Source organism: Scyliorhinus torazame, chromosome 5 (genome assembly GCF_047496885.1).
Source record: "Scyliorhinus torazame isolate Kashiwa2021f chromosome 5, sScyTor2.1, whole genome shotgun sequence".
NCBI lineage: Eukaryota > Metazoa > Chordata > Chondrichthyes > Carcharhiniformes > Scyliorhinidae > Scyliorhinus > Scyliorhinus torazame.
Genome location: NC_092711.1, coordinates 118,798,229 through 118,810,625, shown reverse-complemented (window position 1 = coordinate 118,810,625; position 12,397 = coordinate 118,798,229). Strand labels below are relative to the sequence as shown.

Genomic DNA, 12,397 nt, shown 5'->3' with positions numbered 1-12,397 from the left:
CTTAATTATTATTCATTTATTGGTGAATTATTATGAATAATTTATTAATAAATTACATAATCAATTTTGATAATCATTTTACCATTTATTACTAGATCATATGCTCAACTTGTTATTGCGTAATCATTTTATTTGTATACATGAAATTATTATTATTGTTTATTGCTGAATTATGTAATCATGATATCAATTTTCAATCAGTATATCAATGTTAAGATCTGTAAAATGTTAACCGTAATACTCATTTTCAGTTATGTGATTGGCTTTGTGAACGTTGTACCAGAACTGAATAAGAACACATTTCTTTACTCATCTAAGATATATGATAAAAACTTTAATATTTCCAATTGTTGGGTATGCATTGCAACCCCAACTAACTCAGGGTAGGGTATTCCCTTTCTGACTATTCCCTTTAATGCTTCAGAAACAGCAGAATGGTACATCTATCAAAATGTCCCTCACTCAGTGGTGATCCGTTGAGCAGGTTAGGTGGATTGGCCATGCTAAATTGCGCTTAGTGACCAAAAAGCTTAGGAGGGGTTATTGGGATAGGGTGGAAGTGAGAGCTTAAGTGAGTCGGTGCAGACTCGATGGGCCGAATGGTCTCCTTCTGCACTGTATATTCTATGTTCTATGTTCTGGAGCATATTCATGTGGAAAAGGAAGGTACCAGGTTCACATCCCAAATCTATTAACTTATGGAAATCTGCAGGTTATCCACTAAATACCTTTTCAGGATGGTACCAACTTAAATATAACCTTGACAAAAAACCTCACCATCTTAACCTCCCAACTAATATTAAACAAAAAGGATCAATTTACCTCATCTGTAAGAACCCTAAAGGGATACAAATGGGTAATAGTGTTTGTACTAATTATGTAGATGTTAACATTGTTTATAAATGTACAAACGATCGCTTACAAAGAGTTCTGCAGTCCTCAAGGATAACAGGCATACCTAACCCCAAAAATAATAAAACATTCAAAGAGCAATGGTTCTTAGAATATATTTACTTATATTCTGCTTATAATGGAACTTATTTTATTTGTGATGATAAAGCATATTCCTGGCTCCCAAGAACCTGGTCAGGATCTTGCTACTTAGGATACATTGTACCCGCCATTCGTCATGTGACTAATCTCCCTCATGTTTCAGAAGCAGCTGCTCGAAGAAATAGACGTTCCATTACCTTAAGAGGTGCAATTTATGCTAGAATGATTCCTTTCTATTGGGAAATGAGGATGGAGAATGAATTGAATAAAATAACAACCATCATACAACAAGTAGCCGATTACACCGCCACTGCCCTAGATAAAACTTTTGACGAAATTCGAGCAATTCGAACCATGGCATTACAAAATTGAATGGCACTTGACTATGTGCTAGCCGAAAAAGGTGGCACCTGCGCCCTGATTGGTGCAGAATGTTGCACTTTCATTCCCGATAACTCTAAAGAAGTTAAAGATTTGGCATTACATATCCAAAAAGAAATCAAAAAATTTGATCCACCCCAATTTATCTCGCTCTGGGATAAAATTTGCGAGTGGCTTGGACACACTGGAATGTCCACAATAAGAATAATCCTATTCTCCTGTGTAGCTGTATTCATCATTTACATAACATACCAATGTGCTAAGTGCATCAAAGAACTATTCGCTAAATGCAGGGGACCAACTATCAGAATGATTCAAACTAACCCAACTGCACCCCCAATTGAGGAATTTGAGATGAAATACTATTGTTCAAATGTTACTGATCAATCAACTATTTGACTATTATTAACATATTGTTTAATTTATTAATACTGAATCAGTAGTATCAAATTTGATTAATTTATTAATTGTTATTCTTTAAGAATTGTAATAATTATTTTGAAATGCCTGTTGCAATGCGAAGTGTCTATTCTATTGTTTAAAACTGCAATGACAATATGAATGAGTTATTCTTTGCGCTTTTACCTATCCTATCGCATTAATGATGTATTTTATCTTATTCTGATATATCTCACTTAATCTTTCGATTTATCAAAGGGCCGACTGTAGAAGCCAGGTATTTCTAATACACTTAATATAAGTAAGAGATAGCTGTTTAAACGTAAATATTAAGCCCCAGTTTTAAATTAAGGATTAAAAACACACATTCTGCAAATTCATTTAATCATTTTGTCGAACACAACTTTTAGGTACATAGTTTTAAAGTAACACCAAAGTCTGATAAAACAAACACATTTTACTACATTTCTTCAAGGACAAGGGCTGAATTCCATGGCAACGAGGTGGCAGGAGTAAAGGCTCTATTCTCATTTCGGGCCATTAGTGATTACAGCGTGAACCACATTCCATAACTTAAAGCTGAACCATTTTAATGGACAGTTTATAAAACATCAAATCAAATATATTTGATTCCAACTTTCTCAAAACATAACAATTTCAGAGAAGCAGCATAATTCACTTTACTAGGTTAAAACAGATTTGATTTACATTTTGCAAATCATTGTCCAGCATTGCATGAAAAGATTACATGAAGTCTCCATTGTTACAATAGCCAAGCCAGCATACAGCCAGTTTTTGCTGGCTTTGATAAAGCACCATATCACATTCTTTAACATACACAAGAATGCAGATACGCAACAATTTAAAGTAATATTACATATTGAAGATGGACGGCTTGCCGTCAAATCAAATGTGTTTGAGTCTAACCCAAACCAATTAGGATTATATTGGGGTGTGATTAGATGATTTAAGACAGATATGAAACGGTATAACTGAAGAGTTTTCGTTCCGCCATTTTTTAAAGTAGGTTTTTGTGGGTAGTTTGTTAGTTTTTGTTTCAATGGTTTGAAGCTGAAGATTATCTCTCTCTCTTTTTCATATTTCATTTTCAGACTTTGACTTTTAAAAGTCATTGTCGAGCTGTTTCCCTAAGCAAGAAGATAATGTCTGTGATTCTTTAAAAGCTTCAAATTGTCTACAAATTGCCTTTTAAATGACTTTCAAATTGTAATCAATAGAAGACAAACAAAACAATTCCTATTGGCACCTGAGAAGTTTTAACTTACATTTCTACTGAGTTCCAGTAATTGCAAAGTGCTGCTGGTAACAGAATGGTAGAAATCCTTCCCTCAATTTATATTAGATTTCCTTTGCAATAAACAACAATATTCCATTGAGCTTCCTAATCACTTGCTGTACCTGCAGACTAACTTGGGATCGGGCATCCCGATCCCTCTGTACCTCAAGAGTTCTGCAATCTCTCTCCATTTAAATAAGATTGTTTTATTTAATACTTCCTGACAAAGTGGACAATTCACATTTCCCAAAGTTAGGCTCCATCTGTCAGTTTTTGCCCACTCACTTAACCTATTGCAGTCCTTTGCAGACTTCTTAAATCCACTTCACAAATTACTTTCCTACCCATCTTTGAGGCATCAGAAAATTTAGCCGCCAGACATTCAATCCCGTCATCCAACACATTCATACAGATTGTAAATGGTTGAGAGCCCAGCACTGATCCTGGTGACATTCCACTTGTCACATCTTACCCACCCAGAAATGACCCATTTATACCTACTGGCTGCTTCCTGTTCGCTAACCAATCCTCTAACCATGCTGATATGTTGTCCCCAAACCACGAGCTCTTATTTTGTGTAATTACCTTTGATGGGGCACAATGGGAAATACCTTCTGGAAATCCAGATAAAGCACATCCACAGGTTCCCCTTCATTGAGATCCCTTGTTACTTCCTCAGAGAACCTTGATAAATTAGTCAATCACAATTGATTCCTTAAACCCATTTTCAAACACTGTGTCAAAAGAAAAATCAAATCTCCTCAACCCCTCTGGCTCCTTTACCAATTACCTTAGAGGGACTCACCTTCAGTTAAAGAGCCTGTCAACCCCTCTCACCCACTTTCCCGAAAGTGAACAAATTTAATCAAGAAAAGTCCAACAAATTCAAATATTTTCCTGTCAAAAGTTTATTGAGGAAACAAAATGGTTAAAAAAAATACAGAAACTACTTGAGGGTCAAAGACAACCAGAGTAACAGGATGTTCACAATGTTCTGGTCCCAAATGGTTTCACCTCGGCTCCTCTATACCCTGTCCCCGTGACTCCCCGCCTTGGACACAGGGGCACTGAACCCTGGGGGTCGCACCACCATCAGCCCCGGTCACAGCCCCCCCCCCCCCGCAAACCTGATTGGTTGGAGGTGCAGTTCCCAGTCAGTCCTCCAGCACCTTCCTGTCTCTATTAGCGAAGCCCATGGCAGTTCCCCAACTGGGGCACAGCCCTGTTATTCTCAGCTAAATTCAGCCCTCAGCTCCATCACCTGGCTGTCAGTGACACGAGCAACAGAGACAGAAAGGTGCCCGAGGGTCAAATAGGAAGTCAAAATTTGTGGATTAGGATCTCCATAAAGGTCAGCAACTTCTTATAAAAAATCAAATTCCCAGTCAACAAATTAAAAGGATCACACGACGGGACTTCAAGTTTTACGACTTTTAGTACAACAAACAAACAAACTAGAAGCTACTTTAACTCTGAAACCTACACAGTAAACTACAAAATAGAATTATTCCCTTTTACATAACCTAAAATCACATTCCAAGATTATAGTTACTCTGTCCTGGAAGTTGAAACTTAATTGTTTCAGAACCAGTCCAGAATGATTCATTCCCGAGGATTTACTTCAGTTCTTCGACCAAGACACAGAAACAAAGGGAGAATAGAATAGAAGTGAACTAGCAAAATACATGAAAATGGACTGTAAAGGTTTCTGTGGCTACGTAATAAGGAAACGTTTGGCTCAGACAAAGGTTTGTCCGTTCCAGATAGAGTCAGGAGAATTTAGAATGAGGAATAGAGATCTCTACAGCCACCTCGTTCAACACTCTGGGATGTAGATCATCAGCTTTTGGGGTTTTATTAACTTTCAAGCCCATTAATTTCTCCAGTACGACTTCTTCACCAATACTAATCTCTGCCAGTCCCTTGGTTCTCTGGTGTTTTGGGGACAATTTCTGTATCTTCCTCTGTGAAGTCAGACACACATTGTTTAGTTTCTCTGCCATTTCCTGACTCCCCATTCTAAACTCTCCTGTCTCTGCCTGGAATGGACCCACATTGGTCTTTGCTAATCTTTTCCATTTCACATTCCTGTCGAAGCTTTTCCAGTCGGTTTTTATGTTTCTCGCCAGTTTGCTCTCATCAGTTTCTTGATCCTCCTTTGCTGAATTCGAATGGATCTCGTGGAATCTTTAACTTTTCTTGGTAGCCAAGGTTACATCACTTTTCCTGTTGGATTTTTGTTCCTTAAAGGAATCTATATTTGTTGTATATATGTGAAATAAAAGTTGCAAAAATCCCAGAGGACCAGAGGCTGCTCTCCTTTGACAGAGAGAGAGCTGACTAGTGGTGATTTAACCCAGGGTCAGCACACCTCAGGTGAGGGGCATGGTTGAGAAGGTGGGGCCTTCATGAATAAACTCAGCCAGTACGGGAGTTGAATCCTCACTGTTGACCTTGCTCTGCATCACAAACCAGTCGTCCTGCCAACTGAGCAAACCGACCTCCTGATAAATATGTAATCATTCCTTCAATATTAGGTATTCCCTGTACCAATCAGTTTCCCAGTCCACCTCAGACAACTTGCCCCTCATACCATGATAGTTTTCTTCTGTGAGGAACACCCAGATTATTTCAACAAAATAACCATGTAACCACCCGGGCCCATCCTCATGGTAACGTGGCATGCTTTGCAGGGTTCCAAACAGAAATGGCAACTAAATATCTTCAAACTTCCAAACACCCTTTCACTCTGTGATCCTTGTGCAATTTGAAGCCAGGTATTAGCAACAAGGCTCAAAGAGCATCAGCCCACTGGAGGCAAAGTGGTGAGACCGGCCAGTCCAGCAGAAAGAAACCCTCCGACCATCCCCACTGACCACCTGTCAGAATGAACAAAATGCAGTCCTGGGTGTAGAGCAGAAACAATAACAGCAGAATCCAACCCCTGTAATCGATTGTGAAATTGTTGGTGTCACAGCAGGTCCGATGAAACAGACAATCCTGTCTCACATTGAGAGGTGGACGGTCTCTCCCCAGTGTGAACCCGCTGGTGTGTCCGCAGGGTGGATAATTGAGTAAATCCTTTCCCACACTGAGAGCAGGTGAACGGCCTCTCCCCAGTGTGAACTCGCTGGTGTCTCCGCAGGGTCGATACTTCAGCAAATTCCTTCCCACACTGAGAACAGGTGAATGGTCTCTCCCCAGTGTGAACTCGCTGGTGTCTCCGCAGGGTGGATACTTCAGCAAATCCTTTCCCACACACAGAGCAGGTGAACGGCCTCTCCCCAGTGTGAACTCGCTGGTGTCTCCGCAGGGTGGATACTTCAGCAAATCCTTTCCCACACACAGAGCAGGTGAACGGCCTCTCTCCAGTGTGAACTCGCTGGTGTCTCTGCAGGTGAGGTAATTGAGTAAATCCTTTCCCACACTGAGAGCATGTGGATGGCCTCTCCCCAGTGTGAACTCGCTGGTGTCTCCGCAGGTGAGATAACCGAGTAAATCCCTTCTCACACTGAGAGCAGGTGAATGGCCTCTCCCCAGCGTGACTGCGTCGATGAATCTCCAGCTGAGATGGGACTGAGTATCCCTTCCCACAGTCCCCACATTTCCACGGTTTCTCCATGTTTTGGGTCTCCTCACGTCTCTCCAGGTTGGACAATCAGTTGAAGCCTTGTCCACAACACGGGTATGGTCCCTCCCCGCTCTGAATATTGTGATGTTTTTCAGGCTGTGTTACTGGTTAAAGCTCTTTCCACAGTCAGTTCACTGGAACACGCTCACTCGGGTGTGTGTTGTGTGGGTCTCGGTGCTTTTCCAGTCACACTGATGGTTGAAATGTTTAGCTGACGGTTTGGATAAACATTTCTCCTTCTAGATTGAAAGCCCAATGATATTCAGGTTCCAAGGAAAGAAATGACCGTCAGATCGAGACGTGACGTTTGAGATTTCTGTCTGCAATTCCTCCTCGTCTAAAATCCTGTAAAAACAATTTACAAAATTCATCACTGTCAGTACAGGATAGAAACTCAGAACAGATAATTCTAGTTCCTATGGAACGTTATATTTCCTCTCTTATTCCCCGAAAGCTGTAAATCTCCATCCTACACAATCTCCCTCCATTCTCACTCTGCTGTATCTAATATTCACACTCCCTATTCTCCTGAAGGTGCTGATTCAGGCTGATTGACAGATCCAAGCTCACAGCTTCCTGTCCAGGAGATCACAACAAATATGAGCTGCAGTCGGCCATTCGGCCCATCGAGCCTGAACCATACAATGGGATCATTGGCCGATCAACCTCAGCATCGTTTTCCCACACTATCCCTCATATCCCTCGACATCTTCAACATCTGGAAACCTATCAGTCTGTGTCTTGAAAATACTTGACGACTGAAGCTCCAGAATCCAGAGAATGATACAGGTGTGGGAGTAGCTGGTTTTCCACAGGTTATGGTGCCACTCACCTATAATCTGTCGATTATCCTGATAGCCCACCACTCGTCTCCCTATTCCTTGAATTAATATTTGTTATCATGTCTCTGGAAGACGTCAGGGTTCAGTTCGGTTTATGCAGGAAAAAGGCAAGAAATGCGTCGATAAAACAGCGCAGGTGGATTCAGCGGGAATGGAGCCGCCTTTTCAACATGGCGGCCTGACCCTCAGGAGGTCTCTCGCCCCTGCAAACTCTGGGGCTCTGGGAGGCGGCGAAAATGATGACTGCCGACATTATCCGTGTTACTGACCAGAGGCGGAGTGTGCTGACTCAATATCTGTGAGCTCATGAGGCCCAGCTGCAAAACGCCATGAAGAGGCTCGATGATCCGGAGGAGAGAATCCTGAACATTCAGCAAGATGCCTTCTCGACGGAGGCAAGAATTCAACCCTTTGAAAACCAGCCGAGTGGCTGGCGGAGGTCCTGGAGGACCGAGGGTCGGAGAAAGAACATTCGAGTGGTCAGCCTGTCAGAAGGTGTGGAGGGTAAGGCTCCCGTTAGGTTCTTCAGGGACCGGCTGCCACGTTTTCTCAGCTGGATATGAAGCCTGAGTGTTTCAAATTAGAAAGGGTGCATCGTATCCTGTCTCTGAGGCCGAGGCATAGTTTTCATCCCAGGCCTGTAATCATTCACTTCCACAACTTGAAAGATCGCCAGAAGGTCCTGGAGACGGTTACGGTGAGGTGGCGTCTGGCTCCAGGAGGGAGTGAGGATTCAGGACTTTTCGGCAGCAACTCAAACGAAGCGTCAAGGCTTTGATGATGTACAAAGGCAGCTCAAGGCTGTGGGGAGTGGATTCCGTCAGGCTTTATCCTGCAACCCGAAAAATGGAATCCAACAACTCCGTCAAGTCTTTCAATAATCCAACTATTGCCTTGGTCTTCATTATATCCATGAAGGGCAAGGATCTGGAGGGATGGTTTGCAGCTCGGACTAACTCAGGTTCTAATCCGGACTCTTTCCCCATGATGCTGTTGTCTGAATTTCAGAATCAGAAAAATACACATAGGGACAGGAGTAGGCCATTCAGCCCCTCGAGTCTGTCCTGCCATTTAGTGAGATCATGACTGATCTGTGACCTAACTCCATATCCCTGAATATCTTCGCTGAACAAAACTCTACTTCAGATTTAAACTTATGTTGGATGATCAGCCATGATCGTGATGAATGGTGGAGCAGGCTTGAAGGGCCAAAAGGCCTCCTCCTGCTCCTAACTTCTATGAATCTATGTTAACAACTGATCCAGCTTCACCTGCTGTTTGTGGGAGAGAGTTCCAAACCTCTCCCACCCTGTATGTGAAGAACTTCTTCCTAACATCTCTCCTGAACGGTCTAGCCCTGATTTTTAGACAATGATCCCGAGTTTTAGAATCGCCAACCAGTGAAAATAGTTTATCTTCATCAACCCTGTCTTTCCCTGTTAATAGCTTGAGATATTTAACCTTCTAAATTATTGTGAAAACTGGCCTAATTTGTGTCGTCTCTCCAGGTAATTTAACCCCTGTAATCCAGGTATTGTGGGGTATTGTTTGATTGAACCTGTGTTGTATTCCCTCCAAGCATAAAATATCCTTCCAAAGGTGTTGTGCCCAGAACTGTTTACAGCCCCCAAGTGGGGTCTTCCCAGGGTTTTGTATAACTGCAGCATAACTTGTGCAATCTCCAATCCTCTAGATATAAATGCCAGCATTTCATTAGCCTTTTTGATTAATTTCTGCACTTGTTTGTGGCATTTTAAGGATCTGAAGAGGTAGAATTCCGTACAGACTTCAGAAGATACAAAATGGATGCCGCCTGATATAAAATGGACTCTGTTTAAAGACATTAAATGTGCTGACTTACGCACAAGACATTTGCACAACAAACTGACCTTTGAGTTATAAGCTATTATCACACTTCTCCGTTGTTCAACTGCTCACACACAAAGAGTTCCAACCACAAACCACGATGAAGGCAGATGTTCAGCAAAAAGGCAACTGCCCGAACCTGATGTTGCAACCGTAGTGTCTGTCATAGTATCTGCAAAGTAAATTAGCAGAAGTTGGCCTCGATTTCTTGCTGTTTTTTATTGCAAAATGACTAACGCTTCTGCCTAACGAACTAACTCATGATCATATGATCAAGTGTCAACTTTGTTTACTCATGTGTATAAAGGCTAAGTCCCAAACACAATCGAGGAGAAGTCGGCGACTCCCTGTCTGAGGGTATAGGGCTTCTCCCAGAGCTCTCTCATTTAATAAAGCATTTCTCTCACTGAATAGTCTACAGTCTAGTTTCTGGGGGTTATTTTTCCCACTACAGATCTATGCATCTGACCCCCCCCCCCCCCCCCCCCGCCTCCCTCCCCCACCCCCACCCCCAGTCTCTTCGACATCCACTGTACCGAAACTCTTTCCATTTAGAGGGTGCTCTGTTCCATTCGTTTTTGGTCCAAAATGTATAACCTCACACTTGCTTACATTGAATTCCATTTGCCACAAATTTGCCTATTCACCGAGTCTGTCAATATCTTCTTGCAATTTTATTCCATCATCTAGTCTGTCTGCGATGCCACCGAACTTTGTATTATCAGCAACAGTGAAGAGGCCCTTCGGCCCATTGAGTTTGAATGGCCACCGACACATGAAAAGCACCTGACCTACCTAATCCCATTTGCCGGCATTTGCCCACAGCCTTGAATGTTTTGACGTGCCAGGTGTTCATCCAGGTACTTTTTAAAAAATGTGAGGCAACCCGCTTCTACCACCCTCCCAGGCAGTGTGTTCCAAACCATCACCACCCTCTGGGTAAAAAGGCTTTTAACTCAGAAACCCCCCAAAACCTTCTTCCCTTCACCATGAGCTCATCTCCCCTTCTGACTGACCTTCAACTGAGGGGAACAGCTGGTCCCTATCCACCCTGTCCAAGCCCCTAATAATCTTGTACACCTCCATCAGATTTCCCTTCCCCCGCCCCCAATCTTCTCCGCTCCAATGGAAACAACCCAAGCCGAAAGGATAATACAGAAAATTACAAGCCGGTGAGCCTTACGCCAGTGGTAGGGAAATTATTGGAGATAATTCTTCGACACAGGATTTGCTCCCATTTGGAAGCAAGTGGATGTATTAGCGAGAGGCAGCATGGTTTGTGAAAGGAAGGTCGTGTGTCACTAACTTGATCGGGTTTTTCGAGGAAGTGACGAAGATGATTGATGAAGATCGGGCAGTGGATGTTGTCTACATGGACTTCAGTGAGGCCTTTGACAAGGTCCATCATGGCAGACTGGGAGTGAAGGTGAAGTTGTACAGGTTCAGAGGTGAGCTGGGTAGATGGATACAGGACTGGCTCGGTCATAGAAGACAGAGGGTAGCAGTGGAAGGGTGCTTTTCTGAATGGATGGTTGTGATTTGTGGTGTTCTGCAGTGATCAGTGCTGGGACCGTTGCTGTTTGTAGTACATATAAATTATTTCTCGAGGAATTAAGGGCTATGGAGAGAGAGCGGGTAAATGGAGTTGAAATCAGCCATGATTGAATGGTGGAGTGGACTCGATGGGCCGAATGGCCTTACTTCCGCTCCTATGTCTTATGGTCTTATTTGGAGCAAAATGGAACCAGTCTGATTAGTAAGTTTGCGGATCACACAATTGTTGATGGAATTGCGGATAGCGATGAGGACTGTCAGAGGATACTGCAGGATATAGATCGGTTGGAGACTTGGGCGGAGAGATGGCAGATTAAGTTTAAACCAGACAATGTGAGGTAATGCATTTTGGAAGGTCTAATACAGGTGGAAATATACAACAAATGGCAGAACCCTTTTGAGTATTGACAGGCAGAGAGATCTGGGTGTACAGGTCCACAGGTCATTGAAAGTGACAACACAGGTGGAGAAGGTAGTCAAGAAGCCATACGGCATGCTTGCCTTCATCGGCCGGGGCATTGAGTATAAAAATTGCCAAGTCATGTAGCAGCTGCACAGAACCTTAATTAGGCCACAGTTGGAATATAGTGTTCAATTCTGGTCGCCACACATACTTCCAGAAGAATGTGGAGGCTTTGGAGAGGGTACAGAGAGGTTTACCAGGATGTTGCCTATTATGGAGGGCATTAACCATGAGGAGGGGTTGGATAAACTCGGTTTGTTCTCACTGGAGCGACAAGAGGTTGAGGGGCGACCTGATAGATGTCTACAAAATTATGAGGGGCATAGACAAGAGTGGATAGTCAGACGCTTTTTCCCAGGGGTGGAAGAGTCAATTACTAGGAAGCAGAGGTTTAAGTTGCGAGGGGCAAAGCTTAGAGGAGATGTGCAAGGGAAGCTTTTTGACACAGAGGGTATTGGGTGCCTGGAACTCGCTGCCGGAGGTGGTGGGGGAAGTAGGTACAATAGTGACGTTTAAGGGGCATCTCGATAAATACATGAATAGGATGGGAATAAAGTAATATGGACCCCCGGAAGAATAGAAGGTTTTAAGTTAGATGGGCCGCAAGGCCAGCACAGGCTTGGGAAGGCCGAAGGGCCTGTTCCTGTGCTGTACATTTATTTGTTCTTTGTTTGTTCTATCCAACCTCTCTTCATAACTCAAATGTTCCATCCCAGGCAACATCCTGGTGAATCTCGTCTGCACCACCAGTTCAATCATATCCTTCCTCTAATGTGGTGACCAGAACTGCTCACAGTAATGTCTCATATGTCATTTTCACCACCCTATTAACCTGCCCTTCCACGTTCACAGATCTTTGGACAAACACATCAAGGTCCCTTTGTTCCTCAGAACATCCCAGTGTCACGCTGTTCATTGAATACTTCCTTGTCACGTTATCCCTTCCAAAATGTGTCACCTCACACATTTTA

General features: G+C 42.9%; 1 long non-coding RNA gene across 2 annotated transcripts in view; it reads right to left on the bottom strand.

Annotated features, from left to right (window-relative positions):
* The window catches only part of LOC140419600 (uncharacterized), a 43,581-nt gene that overhangs the window by 25,087 nt on the left and 6,097 nt on the right, over positions 1-12,397 (bottom strand). The window contains exons 2-3 of one of the 2 annotated variants that reach the window (XR_011945891.1): positions 9,433-9,581; positions 2,141-2,921 (exon numbers count right to left, since the gene is read on the bottom strand). This is a non-coding gene — a long non-coding RNA (uncharacterized lncRNA). Of the gene's footprint in view, positions 1-2,140; positions 2,922-9,432; positions 9,582-12,397 lie in introns of those variants that run through there. The other variant, XR_011945892.1, reaches the window with a different exon arrangement.